General features: G+C 41.3%; 1 protein-coding gene across 1 annotated transcript in view; it reads right to left on the bottom strand.

Annotated features, from left to right (window-relative positions):
* Positions 1-10,764, bottom strand: part of hfm1 (helicase for meiosis 1) — a 149,439-nt gene that overhangs the window by 4,247 nt on the left and 134,428 nt on the right. The window lies entirely within an intron of this gene.

Genomic DNA, 10,764 nt, shown 5'->3' with positions numbered 1-10,764 from the left:
ATATTAATGCAGAAACACAAAATAGAGAATTGAAACATTGTGCAAGTCCAGTTGCAGGGCAATTGTTTCGATATATGGAGCAACCGTCCACGGCAGTTCAAACACGAGAACCAATTAAAAAACGACCATAATAATCCATTTTCTTCTAACCTGATCATTGCTTTAAACCACTTTTTGGGGTTATGAAATGTGTCTCTTGTTGATCGCAGCATGGGATGTGGGTAAAAAATAGACTCACACCACTTACAGTACTCTTGTCATGTCAATTAACTATGGCAGAAGCAGCACACTTGCTGTCGCCTGATTGTACAAGGGGGATCTATTTGGAGGACAATCTCCAACAGTATCAACATGCCTTTACAACTTTGTATGTTTTGGCACTGCTCTCATTTAAAAACAGTTCATTTGAGGGTCTGTAGTGTTTTGTCCATAAAGACAATCCCAGTAATACCTTTAAAGAAAACAACCATCCATCATATCTCATAGCAATCAAATTGCTTCATTATAAACTGTTCAAATGGACTTGTCTTGAGCAGACTGTTGAGAAGTGACTGTCCAGCCCTCTTCCTCATATGGATTAATGCATTTCATTAAGGACTGACGTCTTTAGCTGGAGAGGTGACTCAGCTCGAGGTGTTTTACATTAAAATGAAGTGTAAAAAAGCAAGGCTGCTTCTTTTGCGAAACCTCAGATCCAAGGTCACTTTCTCACTTTGTCCAGGTTTAGCATGCTGGTAGGGGCTTTCCTGATCAGCCACGAGGCGTCCATTCCTCCTCGTAAAGTGCAGTCCAGTTATTACTTGGGGATGAAGATGTGAAGGCTTTGAGGAGCAGGTCGGCAGCCAGGCCCCCGGGGAGCATTTCTCCTCTGGGACCCGCTCTCCAGCTGGGGGGAGCAGGCCCTCTGACACTAAGGTGGATTCTTGAATTTGGCGAGGGCGTTGTCCTTGCGATCAGACTCCACATCCAGATCTTCTGTGGGCCCTCCGCCGGCCCTGCAGCTCACCGCTGGCCAACATGACGGCCACGGTACGACTCCAACATGGCCCAGACCTCTGGGATGCCTTCGTTGGTGTGCGTGAGGGAGGCGCGCATTCACCTGAAGGAGGGAGTCAGGGGGAGGGGGCGGGATCGCCAGTGTGACATATATAAAGCGCCTTTTTCCCAACAAACAGGTCGCGAGGCTGGATAATTATCCTGAGGACGTCACAGAGGCCAAAGAAATGCCCTCCAAACTTAGGCTCGAGTTATGGAACTTCTGCCTCATATTTTAATTTATGTGTTGAAAACGCACTCCCTTTTTTAAGCTATTTTGTCTGACGTTATCGGACCTTAATCCAGCGAAAAAAACTTGCAGTTGCAGAGTCACGTGTTTTGTCCAACTCCGGGATGCGGCAAAAATTGTTTAAAAAAAACTTGATAGATAGTTGAGTAGAGAGATTATGGTTAAAAATGGTTCCCCTAGTAGCCTTGTGCATGTAGCATTTTATTTGCTCTAATTAAAAAAATGTGTTTGATTGCTAGTTTGCTTTAAACTGTTAAGGAAAACAGCTGCTGTAAGAAAGTATGCTCTTATTTCTATTGCGGACTTCACTATTGTTTTTTTTAGTGATTTTAAAATTATTTTTTGTCAGTTTTCACTAAAGCCCCTGTCACACTGTCCCAAAATTGCACACGAATATGGAATTTGTGAATTTCGTACGAAGATGGCCCGAATTTGGTCAAAGCCAAGCAACCGCCGAAGCAAGTACGATGCTACAGAAGGCCACACGTTGGCACCCGAACCACACACGAAGGCGCTTAAAAAAAAAAAAAAGACAAAAAAAACGATATGGTCGTAGGGACTTTACTGCATGATTTAGAATCCCAGACTCAACGAGAGCTTGCTGCCTTCTTCGCGGGTCGGTGCTTAACATTTAAGACATATACACTTTTAGTCTCTTTAACTTTCTCCGTCATTATATGTAGATATAGAAGATATTACTTATCTCCGTCATTTTGGTTTCCATAGCAACAACAACTTCCTGTCAACAGCGTAAACTTGTGCCTTCAAAATAAAAAGCCATCTAAATAAAACAGAAAGTTAACCTAATATTACATTCAAGACATACAACTGCCAACGAAAGCTAGCAAAAACAAATGTAATATCCTTTTTCAGTTTCACAGAACACAAATTGGGTTATATTTACATATATATGTTCATACGATTCACACGATTTGACAAGATGCCCTCACACGAGTGCCTTACGAAGGGCAAAACGGACACACGAATTCAACACGAAAATGAACCTTTCGCAATGTCCTTCGATCAATTTTTTGGCGGAGCCTGAGAGAAACTTCCACCGGCCGATCATACGTATGGCCTTAAAGGTCCCCAAGATACACCGGCCAGTCACCTGAGAAGTCGCCGACGCCGACACCGACTGTTGCGTCGGCCGGACTCTCTCTTGCGTATTTACCCGACTTCGCCGCACTGGAACCGATTGACTTGAACACACCGCAAACCGAGCCGAGCATCGTATGAAACCTGCGTATGGCGTGAATGGCAATAACTTCTCCTACCAGCAGGCGGCGGTAGTGCTGTATTCATCATTCAAAAGAGGCAACAACCGGAACAACCGGAAAACAGAGAAGAAGAACAGACTCCGTGATATAAACAAACAACAAATAGCGTTTTTCTTTCCATTTTCACTCTCGTCCATTGAAAACATGAACGAACAGGAGCTCTATAAACCGATGAGGTGAAATAGCCGTCCGTTTGTGTTCCATCTTCCATTTTAAATCATTTGTTTACCTCCCTCACTTCCGTTAACGCTTCTCATGCACTGATTCGCTAGCTGAACAGCCAATCAGTGTTATCCCTTTGTCCGACTTCCGGTGGTGTTCCCGACGCCGAATCGGCAAGAAAAGGCGTCAGGTCGGCAGAAAAGACCCGACGGTGCGGCGCACACCACTCCGAATAGGGCGTGCCCACGCTCATGTTCGGCCTGACTCCCATTTACTGCCGATTTCGGGCCGGTGTATCTGGGCCTTTAGATGCCCTCACGAATGGCCCGATGTTGTTACGATCAGAACCGAATTTGAACATTTCCTTTATCGTGTGTTCATCTGGTTTCAATTTCGGAACAATGTGACAGGGGCTTTACAGAGTGTAATTACTCTGAGACATGATACATGTGCATTAAGCTTTGTTTTAATAATCAAACAGCATTTTGCATAGATTTAATTGCAGTTGGGAGTCGCTGCTATTTCCACTGTTTTGCGACGAACCTCCAACCTGTAAGAAGCTGTCGTGTCACTTTACAGAGTGAGGATTTGTCTCCCAACAACACCTTGTTTTTAGGAGCAGTCTGGGGATAAATGTCACTTTTATTTAGTTCAAGTGACAGATTGTTTCTTATCACAGCCTGCTGCAGATTCAAGAGCAAAAGGTGACATTCTGGGTAACAGGTTTCAAATTTAACACAGAAACAGAAGTCAGAAGTTGTACAAAAACAAGTACAAAAAGAGGTCAGGCCTTTCATTTAGAGGCGCAGAACTCATGAACCTGCTAATATAAAAGTTAACTTTCGGTTTTTTATCACAATTAAAAAGAATAAAAGGAGTTTGGAGGTGGAGAGACGAGGGTATTCTTTAGTGTGGACGTCATACTCCACTATCTCCAGGCTGCTAAAGCGTAATGAAATTACATGTATCATTTGGAGATAATTTGACATCCACTGGTAATCAACAAAGTTGAATGTGACAGGCTGGTAAATATTGGCGGCATGTGATCAACAGCCAATTATAAATCCTCTAATTACATCAGAGAGTTAATCATTTTACAAGGACTTGATTTGAGTCTAATGCAAAAACAGGAAATCAAACTTTGTGAGACTAAACGTACTGCATGTTGGCTAATTATCTTTTTAAATGGCCAGTTTATAACTAAAAACCATCCATACATTACCTTACCTACCCCTACTGGAATCTGTTTAGCCATGCACATAGAGTTGGTTTTATTCACTCTACCTAGGAGTGTATTTTTCAGTTAGTCTTTCTGATAACAGGTACATTACAAGCCCAGTTTTCATAATACCTTTTAAAGGTTTGGAGCTTGGGCCTTGGACGTTTTTGTGTTTGTTTCATATCTTTGTTTATCGAATGTCATTTGGATTTTGGACAATTGGTCGGACAACTAGAAATGTAAAGCCACCCTGGGCTTTTGGAACTAATCATTGTTTTCTTACAATTTCTATAAATGTTAAAACACAAACAACTATTTGATTCAAAATAAATGTTAGTTGCAGCCCTAGTTTTTAGGTAAGCTATTTCATCAGAAGGTCTCAAGATTTTTCACACATACGAACGAGCTTAGAAATCAGAGTAGCACTTAGGCCATGCCATTCATGCTTTGCGTTTTCATGCTGAGTGAGCTTGACAACAGAGGGCAGACTGATGGAGATGAGAGACAGCGAGAGACTCAATAGATCACGCAACTAGACACAAAAGAGGGCAAGACAGCAGAAGTAAGGATAAATACAGAGGAGACTATGAAGAGCAGCTTTTATGTCGAGTGCGCAGGCTTCTAATCAGCAAAATGCATGACGCAGCAGCAGAGTATTCAGAGCAGGAGGAGTAGGGGGCGGGGGCGAGGAGTGGGGAACGGGAGGTGGGGGAGTTTCCTGGCAAAATGCCCAGTGGGCAGATGCTGCATTGGGCTGGGAAAACAAAGGGACAAGGCCAGGCAGGCGGGTGAGCGGGGACATGCGGGGAGGGGGGAGACACTGCAGTACTGAAACTGTGATGCCATGACATCATCATCACCACCATCCTCATCATCATCCTCCTCCTCCTCCTCTTCCCGCCCCCTCCTGGGTCAGCTGACCCCTCAGTGGGACGGCTTGTTGGGTCCACAGAGCGGTGTTACTTCTGCTGTGGCGGCCCAACAGGTCAAACGCTGAACACTTGTCAATTATCCTTTTTTTGTTTTATTAAAAGCCTACTCGTTCTGCTGTTGGCTCCCTGCCTCACTTACACTGCTTACAGACACACACTCGTTCACACACACACACACACACACACACACACACACACACACACTGTACCTGTGCGAGGCTTGAACCGAGTCATGTTGAATTATTTCCCTTTTGTTTCTCCACGTCTTACACACACCTCAGGGTTCCAGGACTTGGACTGCCTCCTGAGCAGCTTGAGAGCGCTGGTGTACTCGGCCTGGATCCGCCTGGCCGGCCCCATCAGGTCTCCGTCCGCCTTGGTCACCACCACCAGGTCAGCCCTCTCGATGATGCCCCTCTTGATACCCTGGACATGGATTTTGGCAGAACACAGTGGGAGGCTCATTAACTTCCTAAAACACTGTAAATAAATCTGATGTCTAGACATGTAATCTGCTGAGGGATCTGTGTACAGAGTGATGGATGGATGGATGGAGCTGTGCTCGGCTGCCAGTTTACTAATTTATTATTTTGATATTGGTGCTCTCTGTCCGTCCCTCACTGATGTCAACTTCTGACTGATCTGAACAAGGAAAGCAATTTAGTTTATTTGTAAAGGTTCCTTTAAAAAACAATGTTCACCTGTTGAAATGTAGTTTCAGATCAGGTCTTGGTATACTGCTGCTGACATGACATCAATGTTGTTCTCTAGTCATGCAATGTGTCAATGAGAAATCAAATCAAATCTCTATAAGTGATATATATTTATAAACGAAACACATAGCAATGCAAATTAAATAAACTATGATATAAAAAGGTAAAAATGTTATTCAGATCACATAACAGTTTCGCTAAAAGCACAGACAGTTTAACTAGTTTAATCTATACAATTATGACATATAGCATACATGCTAACCTTTCCAAATCCAAAAGAGGTAGGTTTGCGCGCCGCAAATGTGCACGCCCAAATTAGGTAATCAGAAGAAATGGAACCCCAGTAATTACATGTATAAACCATGTATTTAACATATATTGCATCATTTTATGCATTTTTCAGAAAAAGTGGTAGTTTGGTAAACAGTGACATCAACGACATGTCTGTAAAAGAATGGGAGATAAATATCCTAAAGTCTCCACATTTTATTATATTTGTAATGTGTTTCTGGTCCTCTTTCAGTTGAGACAGTGTAGATGAAGGATGTGTCAGGATGTAGAACTCCTGTGTGAACATTGGATAAAGCCAGGTTCATGTTGTTGACATATTAGAGTCAAAGGTTTGCACAGAGCGAAATATCTTTGCGTTGCGCCATAAATCAGAAAATACTGCATTAAAAAAGTAATTTCCTGCATTTCTCTACTGATAAAGTGTGATATAAATAATGTACAGGCTTTCAGATTGCTGTAGTTAACTAAACAGAGACATTAACGACATGTTTGGTGTTGAAAATGTCAGAAAGAATGGGAGATAAATATCCCCAAATCTCAAAATGGTATCATATTTTGTGTGTGTTTGTGGTCCTCTTTCAGTTGAGACACTGCAGATGAAGGATGCTTCAGGAAAAGACCAAACACTGGATGTCTTTCAGTCGCCAACACGTGTTTTCGAGACACTGATATTAATCCTGCAGTACTCAAATGACAAATAACTGCTTAATGGACCACAATGATAACTTGTGATATAATTGCTATTTAGTTAGGCTGATCAACTCATGACATAAGCTTTTTCTTTCTTTACATAAAAACCTGGCACATCGTTAACTTTATTTCTTCCCGCTCCTAACATCTGATGAATTGCTTGTTGCTCTCTGGTTCTTCACTGACCTGGAGTTCATCGCCCCCTGCTGGAGGAATCAGCAGCACAAACATGTCGACCATGTCGGCCACTGCAAACTCTGACTGGCCCACACCTGCAGAGAGAAGGATGTGTCACCACGGATCAGCAGGATGACAACATGTGATGCTCAGTCTTCAAATCACTGAGCAACTGAAGAATGGTAATCTAAAAACACTCCACAGCAACAGAGCTTCTAATCTGCAGTCAGATTGCCTGTTAAATAGATTTTACAGTATCGGATGAGCAGAGAAAAAAAGGTTATTCATCGTTTAATAAAAAACTAAAATTAGCCCTCCTATTAACATCCTTTAATAAGTTACTAACTTAGTTTATATATGTATAATTATATCTATTTTTGTATTTATGTTGATTTTTTCTGATGTTGATTGTGTCTTTTTGAATATTTCTATTTGAGTTTGTTTGCTGTGATGTAACTTTTCATTTCTAATGTTTAATCAGATATTTACTGGCACCAAAACATATTTGTCATAGATTTTTCTTTTCACTTTTCAGGTGTAAAGAAACTTGATTAAAATGAAAGATTGAATATGATGGAGGAGTTTGAGGGAGGAAATCTACAGAAGGTAAACGTTGGTTTTTATTTAAAAAGATGTGAATAACACTAGGAAAACTGCTTCAATGAGAGCTGTATTATAATAATAATAATAATAATAATAATAATACATTTTATTTCAAAGCGCTTTTCCAGGTGCTCAAAGACGCTTTACAGTGGTTTGATAAAAAAAAATCATAAAATAGAATAAAGAATAGAAATACAAAATAAATAAATATTAAAACAGCAACACAGCATCATTCACAAATTAAATGCCAGTCTGAAGAGGTGTGTTTTGGTCAGTGTTTTGAAAGTGGGGGGGTTATTATGTGATTAAAAAATACAAAATAATATCCTTCCTTTTCAGACCCACCTGAAGACACAGTGTCTTACCTACGGTCTCCACGAGGACGATGTCATATCCCGCCCCCTCACAGAGAACTACGGCCTCGTTAGTGGTTCTGGTGACGCCACCCAGAGTTCCTGAGGCCGGAGACGGTCTGATGAAAGCGTCCATGTCCCTGGAGAGTTCAGTCATACGAGTCTTATCACCCATCAGAGACCCTGCAACAAGAGGGAGGATTCTCTTTGTGTCAGAAACAACACAGTGGTGATGTTGAGTTTACAAATATTATAGTTATAGCGATATTACTATATCAAATGTACAAACAGTCATTACTAAATCTATAAGCTAAACATCTTTACACCTCACATTACAAACTGCCATATACATCTGTGATTCTTTAATGTTTGTTTAAATGTATTTGAAGGACATTTTATAATGTGTTTCTTTGTGTTAATGCAAAATGTACAGTATATACTTATCTTGCCTTGACTAAAGCACACAATATCATCATTTCTTCAGTATCGTATGATGATCAGTACTCACCTCCTGTAGTGCAGGAGGACGGGTCTACAGCCAGCACTGAGACCTTGTGTCCACGTCCTGTCAACATCTTCCCCACCACCTCGATGAAGGACGACTTCCCTGCTCCTGGAGGTCCGGACAGACCTGAGGAATCGACAGAGCAATCCAATCAGCAACAGATTTATTAAAAACGTATCCCTCTGATTTTGTAACTAAACTATATTGAGGAAGCCTGATGAATCCGGTGTGCAAAAATCTAGGGGAAAACATCTTGCCTTTCAAGATGGACGTTTGGAACGGACACTTTAATGTCAAGTTTAGAGGGTAATTGTCAAGAGTGGTCAACATTTCCAGTACATTTCAAAGAAACCACAGCTGAAACTAAGTGCACAGAATAAAACAAATAAAACTTTCGACATAACAAGTGGCCAGTGAGCGTGAATTATAGTGTCGTTTCCCTAGCATAGCAGTAACATACGTAACATACAAAAAAAACGTTAGCCAGACCACACACCTACTCTGAAGGCCAAAGGCTTCCCCCCGTTCCGGCTCTCCTGCTCCCTCCTGTAGGCGAGCACCCTCTGCAGCAGCACCTGGGCCAGCTCTTTCTTCCTGGGATGCTGGGTCTCCACCAGAGTGATGGACTCAGCTAGAGACGCCCGCTGTCCCCCGATCAGACCTTCGTACAGTTTATCCAACAGTCTCTGCTCAGGTCCACTCAGGTCCTGTATGTGCTGCCTGAGGGCTGAGCTGCTCATATTCCTCCTGTGCTGCTGGAAGCCGTGACCCATGATGGTGCTCGTGTAAGAACCAGTAAAGACCCTTCGGTGAAGGCAACATGTCCGACTAGCTGAGGGGAGAGAAGAGATGTGGCGGAGGAGGGAGAAACCAAACCGTCTCATTTTAGGGAATACGTAGGGCATCTAGGAGGAGAAAGAAGAGGAAAAACAATGAGTCAGGGGTGACTTGTTTCCTTCAAACCAGTTTGTAAAATACTTTAATAATCAAACATTCCACTCTTAAAGCTAAATTGGAGGTAGTTGTATCAACCATGGTTTGCTATCTGGTCAAAGGTCTGCCAACAACTTTGTTTTCTTTTTTGACAACACTCGACCTCTAGGATAATCACAACCACATGACACGTTACAACCACCAACTTGAAACCCAGGACATTGGGAGAATGAACAGATTTCCTAAATTAGTTTACAAAAAGTGTGGTTCTTAAGGTCTTGGCAGGTTAATTTGGATTTACCATTTAATCAATTCTCATGTGGTAAAAAAGTAAGAATTTAGGACAAGTTCTGTGTAACAAATGGTGTCAACTTTTTACTCTCCTCCTCCCTCTAAAAAAGCATAGAGGGTAAAGGGCTTCAAAGAACGGAGTACTTCTCAGGTAGTGATATTTTGCAGCTCATTTATTGCCCTGGCTACCTAGAAATAACATTAGCTATAAAAATAAAATTTGCAATGATTAATACACTGAGGACTACGTATTATTTTTTCATGAATATAGCGCCAATTCATGTTGGAACATGCAATGATGCTTGGAAATAGCTCATTAACTTCCAGAAAAACATCAACAAACATGATTTTTTAACGGTGATCCTTCATTGTACGTTGGGCCAACATTATGTAAACACAACGTTTATCTGAGCTGCAAGTATATACTGTGTCACATGTGTAATATAGCTAATAAAACACTTTATACAATTGTTAGAAGAAAAATAAAAACTCTGACCTCGTACCAGCTACATGGAGGTGTTACGGTTGTTACGTTCAACCACTTCCTGTTTCCGGTGACGTAACGCAGCGCCCCCGACAAATTCTTCCGTCCAAACATTTATGAAATAAAACGTTCAATAAATAAAGATATTTATCAAATATATGTAAGACTGCCAATTGTCTTTAAAAAAAAATTGAGGATTTGTAAATGTTAGTCGTTTACGAAAAAAATTGAAACTCTTATGAGGACAGTGGACACATTTCAGCAGAAGGTGGCAGCAGAGGTTAATTTTCACATCCAAACTGAACCATGCACAGAGCCTACTATAGTCTGTGACAGCGCCATATAGAGAGATTTTATTATTATATTATATATTATTATTATTATATAGATATTCTATTATATGGCTCTGGAGATGCACACTATGACCCGAACCCACAGCTCTTCTACCTAAAAAGCATAAAACTTGACATCATGTGGCAATATTACTCCTAAATTGAAAATTGTATCTTATATCTAGACAGCCACATTATATTGTGTTTTCAGTTAGAGTTTGAAGTGAAAGATGGAGAGTAAACACTGATGTTATAATTGTTTCCACCCAATTTTAGCTACAAAACCAGGAAGATTGTCTTCAGTCTGGTAAAGTAAAGACTGACGTGTGAGTCCCAACCATAGACTGTATATATAAAGGTCCCAACACTCACTCACACTAACTAAGTCCTAGACGTTCACAGTCTGCAGTCCACCTGACGTGCCTGTCTGTGGAATTTGGGAGAAACATGCAAACTCTTGGGAGGCAACAGTACTAACCACTGTGCAACCATACCACCCACGTCATGTACAGTC

This window comes from Notothenia coriiceps, unplaced genomic scaffold (assembly GCF_000735185.1).
Source record: "Notothenia coriiceps isolate Sejong01 unplaced genomic scaffold, NC01 NC01_scaffold00000339, whole genome shotgun sequence".
Taxonomy (NCBI): Eukaryota; Metazoa; Chordata; class Actinopteri; order Perciformes; family Nototheniidae; genus Notothenia; species Notothenia coriiceps.
This window is presented reverse-complemented; position numbering and strand designations above follow the sequence as displayed.